Source organism: Coloeus monedula, assembly GCF_965178545.1.
Source record: "Coloeus monedula genome assembly, chromosome: 3".
Lineage (NCBI taxonomy): Eukaryota > Metazoa > Chordata > Aves > Passeriformes > Corvidae > Coloeus > Coloeus monedula.
The window spans coordinates 84,321,950-84,334,426 of NC_138783.1; positions in this window are offsets into that span (position 1 = coordinate 84,321,950).

Genomic DNA, 12,477 nt, shown 5'->3' on the forward strand with positions numbered 1-12,477 from the left:
ATGTTATTTAAGTAAGTGTGATGGGTAATAATTAGTATCTAGTTGGTTCATACAATATTCTACATTTTTATCAAGGATATAGAATTTCAGACAGGTTTCTGCAATTGCAACAAACTGTGTGAATACTCTGGTTCTTTTTCATGCGGTGTTAAGCAGCAGTGTGGGAAACATAAGGGACTTTTTCTTTCCAGTACATTTTCACAGAAAGTGTGAAGTTGTATCATTCATTCCTTTTTAATAATGTGCAGTTGGCAGATATATAGCTGCTTTGAATGTAATGTATTTAATGTAACTTGTATCTCATCTCTTTTATATAATGTGCAGTCACACACCCTGCCAACACACAGAGTATATTCATTACATGACTCTCCTACATCTGACTGTTCCTCAAATTGCTCAGCATTTGCCATTTTAAGACTTCCATTTCAGTGGTCCCATAGTTTTGCCAAGCTTAAACTGCTGGAGTCGACATTTTCTGTATCTCTGGTTTATGTCTTAGGTTGAATTCTCTTGGATAACTTTAGCCCTCAAATTTCTACACTTTTAAAGATGAGGTTAGGAAAAATGCATTCTTTGGATTTTAACAATTTGGCTACTTTTTCTTCCAAGGTTTAAAGACTTTGCTTTGAAAGAAGAAATGTGTGTAATGTGAGGTTTGCTTTGTTTTAAACAGGGTTTTTGTACTTCCTTCCTCTCTTTTTTCTGGACTCATGCTTTGACAAGGTATATGCTTTTGAAGAATATTTTATGCTTTCTCATGTTAAGCACATTCTATCTCTATGGGACTTTCAAAAAGAAGAGGAAAATGTTCCCAGCAGTTTTGTGTCTGGATTACATCAGTAAGGTCTAAGCTTGTTTTTCAAGGTCAGTCCAAACAGCAGTGAGAAGGAAGTTGATGCAAACACAGGGAAGAGGGAAGCTAAATAATTGATGTAGAAAGACTTCCATGGAGTTTTCAGGTTACATAGATCTCAGCAGTGATGGGGAAAACAAACCAGACTTGGAGCTGAACTGCAGAACTGGAGAGACCCTAGCTAGGATTTGATTGATTGATTTCTAATTCACAAGCTCTCTTATTCATAGCTCACAACTCGTAACTCATGCACCCATGAGTAAATCTTAGTTGCTGGGAAGAGCTCTTGTTCTTCCTCCTCTGCCATGGCACAGGTGTCCTCTGTGTCACACTGTGAAGCCTGAAAGCGTCAGCAATCCAGCTGCTGTTGCAACCACTTCAAAAACTGCTTGGGTATGCTGACACCTTCCAGCTTGGACATTTGATCTACACCATTTCCAGGAGTTAGCAGGTTATGAAGAGATTGCCAGACAAACAACAGGCAAAGAGGATGGCTGCAGGAGACAGCAAGCTGCAGGTAACATGGCTGCATAAGGACTTTTAGCCCTTTCTGGCCACTGCGTCGTGCCTTCATGTTGCCTTTGCTTTGGCCTAGCAGCACTGACCCCAGCATGCATCAGAGGATAACATACAGCATGTGCCGTGTGTCAGCCAAAATCTGAGCAGGAAGGGAGTGAAGAGTCATACTGTGGGGAATGCATTCAGCCACTGCAGCAGGTTGTTCACAGATTTCCAACACTTCTTTGGATAAATCACTGAGAAACATAGTCTGAATTCAGTGTTGATCCTTCTTTGAGCGGGATGAAGTACAGAACTTCTAAATGATCCCTTTCCCTCCGCTGATTCTCTGATAAGACAGCAGGATATGTGAGGGGCAGAGAAAGGACTGAAAATGATGGGTCAGAAAGGGTCCAGCTGGGGAAGGAAGGGTGTTCATTTCCTGAGTGTAAATGAAACACGGGTTCCTCAGTGTGTTCTTCAACAGTATAAGCAAACATTTATGTACTGAGCAGGGCAGCTTCCAGTTAAGCACAGCAAGCTGCTAGTAGTCATCAGGTACTGCATGACCTCAAACCTAAGAGTGTAAATTGAATCAAACCATGTGGCCAAGTAATAATCTTCATTCACTCTCACAAGTTTCCTTTGATTTTTTTTTTCCTGCCCCCACCACCCCCACCAGTTCACTCAGTGGATAGAAAGAAGATACTTCATCCTGCGGAAAATGGGATATCGATGGAAAGTGTTTTAAGCTGGAGGCCAGAAATATATTTCGGAAATATTGAAAGGAAGTAGTAAATGAGGCAGAACATGCAAGAAGAGACATTACAATTTCCTGTTTAAATCAGAATTGTATTCCCTTTCTGTCAGTGAGAGCTGGCTGAAAAGTCACATTTACTTGCCACAGATGTTGATTTTTATTCTTCTTTTAAAGCTGGAGTAGTTTTAGTTTTGACTTAAAACCATTTCTACAAAAATTTTTTTGGCAAATCTACAGATCCTGTCCCTAATCCTGATGAATGTTAGTTATTCCAACGGCTGCAAGAAGTCCTCTATCAAAACATGTATGTGAGTTCTCCTTCCTGACTGTGCTCAGGGTGGTTACTTTCCAGAGCTTCTTGGCCTAGGGAGGAGCCTTGTTGAGTTCCTTTGAATCTAGAGACTTCCACTTTCAATTTCCCTGGCTCAACAGCCAACAGCCCTTCTGGAAGTTAATCTGAGTTCCCCCCAGACATCATTTTCACTTTCATAAGATTTTTAGTCTGAAATATTTTAAGGAGAACATGCTGGGCTCCACTAACTGTGGTTTTGACAAAGCTCTTCTTTGTCTGAAAATTTCCAGACTTCCCTAGCCTTTGCTGTAGAGTTCCTCAAACAAGATTTTTAACAGGTGGTCACTGAGTGAACGTTCCTCATTCTTTGTCTGTCTGACTGATGCCCTTGTGATCTCATTTGCAGAAGTGTTGAAACACACAGCTGTAACTGAAATTAGCAGGAGCATGCTTTGAATACACAGAGGGCTGTATATTTCTGCTAGAATTCTGCTGTGGAAATACTGCAGCAACAATTATTCTGAAAAAGCCCAGGGGGAAATAAATTCTGATCTGAAGGCAAGCATAGTTAGAAGTGTGCAGTCAACCAAGAGGCATGCCTTGGGAAAAGTGTGAGGAAAAGTTCTTAAATCATTGCTTGGGTACTGGACATTGTGTGCATTGAATGTGATAGGGATCTTAATGGGAAGGGAGATGTGAGAGTATACAAATTAACTTCTGTTACAGGTAGTAGGACTGAGATGGCAAAGAAAATTTTGGCTCATCTTCACTATGAGCATTTAACTTTTCATTGGAACATTTGGTGGGGGTTGGAGACAGGATATCCAGGGGCCTTCTTCTATTTCCTCCATTAAAAAGGGAAGCTCCACTCCCCAAAAACCTCAGACAAACTATTTCATGTAGCTGTGGAAGGGTTGGGCACATTCTACCTGTGCTTGGGAAGTGTTTGTCTTGACATTAAGGGAACTAGAAAAAAGCCACTTCATAATTCCTGACACCACTGGAGAGCAAACCTAGCATTTTTAAAGGGGGAAGAGTAAGGGGGAAAGTTTTGCCAGAGGACAGCACTGTCTGGTGGCAAACTGCTGTCTCAGGATTTCTTACCTAGCTTTGTTTGTCTTTGGAATGGGAAAGTCACAAGGGACTTGAAAGAGATTTGAAAAGCTAAATGAGTCTGTTTTGCAATAATCATTGTTGATTATTTTTTCTTTCAAAGAGTAGATTTTCCATCTCCCCACCAGCCCAGGAAGGGGACAATAAGAGCGAAGTGAGTGGATGGGGTGAAGTGCACATCTGATGCAATGGCAAGTGGGAGAGGTAACTGAGATGTGGCTGTGTGGGAGGGGTGTGTAAAGCTGAGACAACAGCAGGAAAACTGTCATGCTGCTGCTGCTGCCTGTCTTCCCCCACTGACTCCGTTGCTCCCTGCAATCTTTCAGTCCTGTGTTAGTCTGGTATTTAATCGCAACTGGTAGTTTTTTTGAGAGGAAGTCCATGATGGGTCGTACTCACGTCTCTATTCAATTATCAGTCACAAATACCAGCCAAAATTACCAGTGCTTAACCTGAAAAATCATATTGATGATGCTCTGTTGGGCTGCTACACTGGAAGTGAGTCAGGGCTGATGCAAACCAGCAGAGCAGGCTGATGAGAAATGAGGTTGAGTCTGACATTATTTGTCTGTAAAATGATGATAGTACACTTTCCTACCTCTTAGGCTGCCAGAAATACATGTTCCACCATCAGAGGATGCAATGAGCAGTGGAAACAGGAGAAGAACATAGTCTGATACTTTTTCCATCAATTATTTTCTTTCTTTATTTATTTTTTCTATCCAGAATCCTTTTGCACGGCTTTGTCTCTGTACTCTTTCATTCATCACTACTGTACTCAGAACATGCCAAAAAAGGCGGGAAAAAACAAAGCAGATAACTTTACTGTCTTCATCATCATCCTCACTGCTCCCAGAGAGCAGGAGTCTTGTACAGACCATCGGTACGGCCGGTCTGTCCCCACCGGAGGGCAGCAGTGCACACACCGAGCCACAGCTCCCGTTGCTTCCCATCTCGGCACACAACAAGCTGCTAATAAAAATTCCTCTCCCCTTTAAACTCAGTGTATCACTTCTGACACTGCAAGTGGAAAATTAGAAAAATAGCAAGGAAAAGAGAAAAATAAACACAAAGCTTCTGGAGCACCAATGCCAGTGAAGTAAGCTTTTCTGCCAGATTCTATGATGAATTATGAATTAGTTCTATGAATAATCATAGAATCATAGAATATTGTGAGTTTGAAGGGATTTACAAGGATCATCAACATCCAGCTCCTGGGCCTGCTCAGGACAGCCCCAAGAATCACACGATGTGCCTGAGAGCAGTGTCCAAATGCTTCTAGAACTGTCAGGCTGGTGCTGTGACCACTTCCCTGGGGAGCCTCTTCCCATGCCCAGCCACGCTCTGGGTGGAAAACCTTTCCCTAATATTCAACCTAACCTCCCCTGAGACAACTTCAGGCCATTGCCTCGGGTCCCATCACTGGACACCTGAGAGAAGAGATAGGTACTTCTCTTACCTTCATAAGGAAGCTGTAGACTGCTGTGAGGTCTCCTCTCAGTCTCCTCCAGGCTGGAAAGACCAAATGATCTCAGCTGATTGACATACAGCTTCCCCTCAAGGCCCTGCACCATCCTCATGGCCCTTCTTTGGGTGCTCTCCAACAGCTCACTGTCTTTTCTACATTGCCATGATCAAAACTGCACACAATATTCAAGGTGAGTCTGCACTGCAGGACAATCCCTCCCTTGCCTGGTTGGTGATGCTGTGCCTGATGCCCCCCAGGACATGATTGGCCCTCCTGGCTGCCAGGGCACACTGGGGACTCACGTTCAACTTGCCATCAACCAGGGCCCCCAGGCCCCATCTGCAGTGCTACTCCCCAGTGTATCATGGCCGGGTCTGTACACACAACCAGGGTTGTCCCATCCCAGGGGCAGAATCTGGAACTTGTCTTTGTTAAACTTCAAATGGTTTGTGATTGCCCAGGGCTCTAATTAACAGAGACAAAGCTGTCTCTAAAGCATTGCATTTGCTTTTGAGCAGGGAAAAAACCCAAACAACAACAATAAAATAAACAAAAAGCCCACGACAAAACTGCTTCCTTGAACTTTCTTTGGTTTGTCTAAGGAAAGAGAAATATTTCTGGTTCATTTTTTGAAATCCAGTACTTAGCTGAGAGGAAGAATTTGAAAGTAAGCGCAGTTGACACACAAAGCCTGGAGAAAACTAGTAATTTTGAAGAGCACATATATGGGTTTTACCTCCTAGGCCCAATGTCAGAAAAACTGCAGGCTTTAACATTTTAAGAATTTTGGTCACTATTCTGATATGGATTAGGCCCACCTTGTTATTAATTCTCACTCCCCTCTATTCACATACCTAAGCCTACACACTCTCAATGTACATTGTGGTGGTCTATTTACCCACTGCTTTTCTTATTCCACATTGTTCCCCGCCTTTCCCTTGCCCCGAGCCCTGGCCACTCCCTCGGGTCCTCCCTATTGGTTCCTGTACCCCAACTCCGCCCATGTACCGCCCCTGTGATCTGAGAAAAGCCCCCTGCGCCCTGACCACCAGGTGTTAGCCTCAGGACAAGATGCAACAATGAAAGTCCTCTGAGGCTGCCATGAGGGCCCCTTCTCTGCCTCCTTTGCTGTCACTGTGTTACAGAGCCCAGCCAGTGGGAGCAGGAGCTCAGGGCCATCCAAAAGGACTACAGGAGGACAGTATGGCTGCCCTGCCCAAAGCAGCCCCGCTGTGCTCTGGGAAGGCTGCAGCTTGCTAAACCAGACCTAGCACTGCAACATGAGCTCACCCTAGTATGAAAAATTATAATTTATTCACACATACTTTCCCAGCATTAATGGATCCTTGTCCAACCTCTGAGCAGCCAAATGCTTTGTTTTGTTTTTCTTGTTAACCAAGTTGACAAACAAGGGTGGAAAGAGGAATATTTTTTCTATAATTTAGAAGGTGATGCTTTGAGAAATTTTCAGTAAGTCCATTTCCTCACCTTGATTTAATAGCATAGAGGCAAGAAGAAAAAGCAGTACTTGTATTGCCATAAGTATCCTACCTCTTTGAAGGCATTACTTGCATGCCTGTAGCTATCTTCACATTTTCATTAGTTTCTAACACACATTACATATTAGCTGAAAACCTCTTTTCTGTTAAACTGGGAATAATGCAAACCCCATCCCTTTGATCCTACTCTCTAATTCACAGCTTTAGAGCTGATATGTTGTTTTAGTGTGCTCAAATATTTGCTCCTTTGGGGATGGTGATTGCTTATATATACTCATTAGTTCACTTCACAAAGGAATTGTACTAAAACTGATCCCCTGGGATGCACAAACTTCTGGTCTGCCAGGGAGAATGGCAACATTATGCACCACTGTGGCTAAACAGTGCCTTATTTTTCCATTTTCTTACCCTGATGGTTATGAATATAGGCGATCACATTGACTTTTTTTAAATGAAGACTTAATGAAGACATCAGCATCTGCCATGAGGAGGCCTCCATGTTTTGAGGTAACAATCTGGTACCCCACTGTAGCCCATGGGGAGAAACAGGCACTTCTGAATCATACTGAAAAATACCTTTTTTTTTCTCTGTGACTAAAAAACACTCACGTTAACACCTCACACAGTGTAGCTATCCAAATTTAGAATAAGCAGGTAATGGCATATAAAAACAAAGGAAAGAGGATAGTCTTCATGGCATGATTTGTAACTTGGCATTTAAGAGGATAAACAGATTAAGAGCAGCCTGGCTGCAGAAGGACTTGGGAGTGGCGGTGGGTGAGAGGCTGGGCTTGACCTGTCAATGGGCACTCACAGCCCAGAAAGCCAAACGTGTCCTGGGCTGCATCCAAAGCAGTGTGGCCAGCAGGGCGAGGGAGGAAATTCTGCCCCTCTGCTCTGCTCTGGTGAGACCCCAGCTGGAGTGCTGCATCCAGCTCTGGGGTCCCCAGCACGAGAAGGATATGGACCTGTTGGAGCAAGCTCAGAGGAGAGACACTGGGATGGTTGGAGGGATGGAGCACCTCTCCTGTAGGGACAGGCTGTACCAGCTGACATTACCCAGCATGTTTAGTAAAGAGGGGAAGTATGCAAGCAATCTCAACTATTTGTACAGTAGTTTACAGATAAATTTTTTTTTTTTTGAAACTCTAAATTATTTTTAAATATTGGACCAACTCCAAAGGTGCAATACTTTCTCTCTTTTTCTTTCTCTCTCCATTTTTGTTTTTATTTAATTTTATTAATTTATTATTTCTCCTTCTGGACAAAATCAAAAACCCCCAGTCATGTCAGACATGCATGGATAGTTATAATACTGCTTTACCTTGACTTTGCAAACAAATAGGGCCTTTCCTTCTGCTTAGCAAGAAAGGTTCAGACCTTAAGTACAGTTTGGGGGTATCCTCAGCAGTGGCGAGTTCTGCCTGTGTCTGTCTACTCACCTCTGCTATAGTAAGGCAGAACCTTCTCCTTAATCCTGTTACAAAATCCTTTCTCCTGCAAAATTGAGCCCAGCTGAATTACACTCAGCTGAGCTGCCATGTATTTATTCAATCCATAGACTCTGATCCAACTTCCACTACTCACTCACCCAGCAACAAAAACTTCCCTGGGAGCAGAGTCAGTGCCTCTTCACAGGCCATTAGGAATTTCATCTGCACTCTCTGAATTGTATGTGCTAGCCCAAAAAACACTTTTAGTGAACTCCTGGGTAGAGAGGTCCACAAGCACCATGAAAACTGAACATGTTACCAAGGTACTGAAAGCCACCAAAGGCATAATTCAGATGAAATGTTCTGCCAACACATATACCACAGGGCAGCTAAATGGCACGTATCAGTTCTTATCTCAAGCTGAAATCTGTTTGACATTCATGGACTAGTCACCCCTACTGATGAAAAGCCCAGAGCATGACACAGTTTCATTCCAAAACCTGGCCACAAGAGAAGGAAGTGGTGTCCTGACCTTATTACAGATAATAGCCTGGTAGTTAGTGCACTTGTTGAAGCAGTAGGGCACCTGGAGTCAAGCACTGTCCAGAGCCTGGGAGGGGAATCAAATGTGTGCCTCAGGTCTCCTCTCTCATCACTCTTGCTCTGCAGGGCAAGCACAAGACAGTCCCCCACAGCTGAAGGAACGATTTAGCTGTGCAGGTGAGGACAGAAGCTGGGATGGTGAAACTCAGTCTCACCTGAATTCCAAAACCAATGACATAGATAAGTGCCAAAATCCTGTTTGATAGTTCCCAAATTTATAATAATGGTGGTGAGAAAGCTTAGTGTTTACTGCTGACCTCACTCTGCTGTGCCTACCTGTGTCTGTCTCAGCACTTTGTTGTGGTGATTCCAAACCTCTCTCAATTGCAGGTGGTGAGGGGATAAGATATTTTTGGTATGAGTTGCTTTATCTTTCAACATTATAATAGAAACCTTTCCTACAATTTATTCATTCAACCAAAGTACAGTTCAGAAAAATATTTATTTTAAGGAACTTCACAGATCTCTCGATCTCCAAATGCTTGTACTGGTACAGCTACCAGTGGCTAGCAGAGAAGAAATTAAGAGAGAGTGTTTACATTATGTAGATGAGAAACAACTCATATCTGGTAGTAGACAAATATTTTTTTGCTATTGGGAATCATAATTTCATAAGTATGTTGCACTTGTGATGGGCTTTGTTTCTCCTAAAACTGATCTCCTTGTCTTTGGATAGTAAAACATCAGAGGAAGAATATTTCCCAATTAAATCTGTTTCACGTAAATTCTAGAAACCCTTTTCACTGTAACTATTTTTGTTTTGTTTAGATTGGTACCCACACATTCTCACTCAGACATAGAATCACATGGTCATTTAGGCTTGAAAAGACCTCTAAGATCATCTGAGCCTAACCCGTAACCCAGCCTGCCAAGTCCGCCACTAAACCATGTCCCCAGGTGTCACATATACTGTCTTTTAAATACCTCCAGGGACAGTGACTCAACCATTTCCCTGGGCAGCCTGCTCCAATGCTTGACAACCCTTGCAAAGAAGAAATTTTTTGTAATATTTAATTTAAACCTCCCCTGGCACAACTTGAAGCATTTTCAACATTTTCTCTGATTATTTAGCTTGATACCTGGGAGAAGACCAAGTACTCCTGCCTTGCTACAGCCTCCTACCTGTCAGGTAGTTGTAAAGAGCAATAAGGTCTTCCCTGAGCCTCCTTTTCTTCAGACGAAACACCCCAAGCTCCTTAGCTGCTCCTCATCAGACTTTGTTCCAGATCCACCACCAGCTTTGTTGCCCTTCTCTGGACATGCTCCAGCACCTCAGTGTATTTCTTGTCATGAGGGGCCCAAAACCGAACACAGGATTCGAGGTGAGGCCTCACAAGTGCTGCAGAAAAGAACAGTGAGGTTTCTCAAAGTACTCACATGGGTTTTCTGGGACCCCCTTGATCTCCCATAACATTTATATGTCACCACCTTTTTGTGCCTTGCAGTTGGATGTCTTGAGAAATACACAACAAGAATGCAATACAGAGCATATCTTCCTCCTATTTTGACATTTTATGTTATGCTTTTTTCCATTCCAGTTGAAAATCTAACTAAATACTTCACTTTTAACAGCTTCAATCCCAAAAGAATAAGAAGTATACAGGTTTTAGAAATTAAATTAAATGCATCTGCATTGTTCTAATAGTAGGATTGTTTAATTCATATCAGGTGATTTTCCTGAAACTTAAAAAATACAAACTCATCCTTCAGAACGATATTGAACATGTTGTAATAAAAATAGTTTTCATAAATTTTTTTGTATGGTAGTATTCATTTGGTTGCTCTGTTAGAATGACAAACAGTATGGTTTTGTATCTCTTTAACCAATTTCAATCTAGCTTGAATACAGAGCCATACAAATTCTCTCTGTACAGACATTAAAAATAGACTGGAACCTTCAAAGGATGTTTCATCTCATCCTAGAATAGCATTATAGGACAGCTGGACTGCCCTCACTGTGACTGTCTTTCACCATTAATCATGGAGTCTGGATGGCAGGCTTAGATGTGAACAGCCAGTTTTTTGGTAGTGAAAGCCAGGTGACATGAACCATTCTGTGGTGCAGGAGAGCACAGCACTGGATTATGTCTCCTATTGGAAACCATGTGGACAATTAATTGCATTACAGCCTTCTAAGTATATTAGTTGCATTACTTACCAGCTATTAGGTAAGTCGAGCCTTAGACAGGAATTGGGGCATCTAATTACTGCTTTACCCCAGACCAGGAGAGCACTTTTTAACCATCTCTCCCACTCACCCCCACCTCCTGCAGTTTGGCTCACACTGCAGAGCTGGAATAGTCCTGGAATACATAAACCAGCCTTCTTCCCAACGTCGCAAACCTGTACTGTGTGCTCCAGGACGACAGGTAAGGCTCTGCAACTGGTCCCAGCATCCAGCCCTTGAAGACCTAGTGTAAATCAGAGTTCCAAGAAATAACACCATAACATCATTGCGCAATGACTTTTAGAAAGATGGAGAGTGGATCCACTGTAGTCTGAAACAAATACAAGGTAGTAGTCGCTAGAGGGAGCCCCTTAATCATCATATCCTACACCAAACCCCTCTAACTCGAGCCTTCAGCTCTCGGATGTTGAAGCAGTTTAACAGGGTCATAGAGTGTTACTGCCTCCAGTACTCAGTAAAGAAAACGAGGGTAAAAAGACGGGAGTATACAAGGCTTCTGCAAAGTTCGGCATTCATTCCACATTCTGAAAAAATACAGACTTTTTAAATATTTCCCCTCATTAAACCAGCTAGTGCAAATTCAGTGCAGTGGTTGGGAAGAGAATTAGCTTTGTCAAGACCCTTTAAAAATGTCCTCTTTAAGTAGCACCAGTGAGAGGGCATTCACCTTTCCCTCCTTCAAAGATCAAACACCAAAATGGGCACAAGTTGTCACTCTGAAAGTCTTCAGACCACAAGCACAACCCTCCCTCCTTTAACTTCATTACATCATAAGTGTGCCCGGGGGGCAATTCCCAGCAGCCAGATTCAACAAGTGCTACTCAGAGCAGCAAACTGGTCTGGCTCTCTCTGCCTTTAAAGAGGGCTGTGTAAAAGACAGCAAAGGCATGTTCCTGCAGTGTAACTGCAGACATGCATTCAGTTTTTTGCTGTATTCTAAATTTGGTAAATAATATAGCAGTTACAGTTTGTGGTTCTCTGTTACAAACTCTACAGAATTTGCAAGAAGTCCTGGAAAAAACACAAGAAGGATATGAGAGCTGTGGAGATGGCCCCAGCTGCAAAAGAGGCTCTCTCAGTCAGCAGGGTCCTGCAGGGATTGATTGCAGCCTGGACAGAAAAACCCAGAAGCAGCTCAGAAGGTGTTTCCTTTTAGAAAAAATGCAGCAGTAGAGGGCATCAGACAACAAGAAATCCTATAGACCTTAATGAATCCTTGAAGTGCTAAAGGCTCAGTAAAGGGAATGGGAACTAGAGAGGTACAGATTGGGATTCTGTAACGCAGGTGGGGGTCAGAAAGCAGACACTGAGAGAAGTAAAACCAGACACAGCTCTTCTACTGCGTGTGTTGACATAACCACTCCAGCATGATATTCTTGCGGTGGGAGGGAACAGGGAAGGGATACCCATGGTGCTGTAACTTGCCTCAGAGATACTCCACTGGCAATCCAACCTGAGCATTGCAATTGATACACCAACTCACCAACTCTCCCTTCTAAGATACGAAAATGCAGGGCATTCTATGTTAGTAAAGCAAGACTGCTGTTGGGTAATGCCTCATGCTGTCCCAAAACACTCAGTACAAGAGGACTCAAATAAGAAAAAAATCAAGTAAATAAGCATTAGCCAGCATGTAACCTTAATTTGTGCCTCTGAGCTATGACTAGAAAACAGGCAGCACTCAGAAGTGAAGATGAATGACTCATTTTCTGAAAAAGCAAATTCAAGCCTCCTACCGGCATTTCCTCCCCACCCTAGAACTATTTCTCC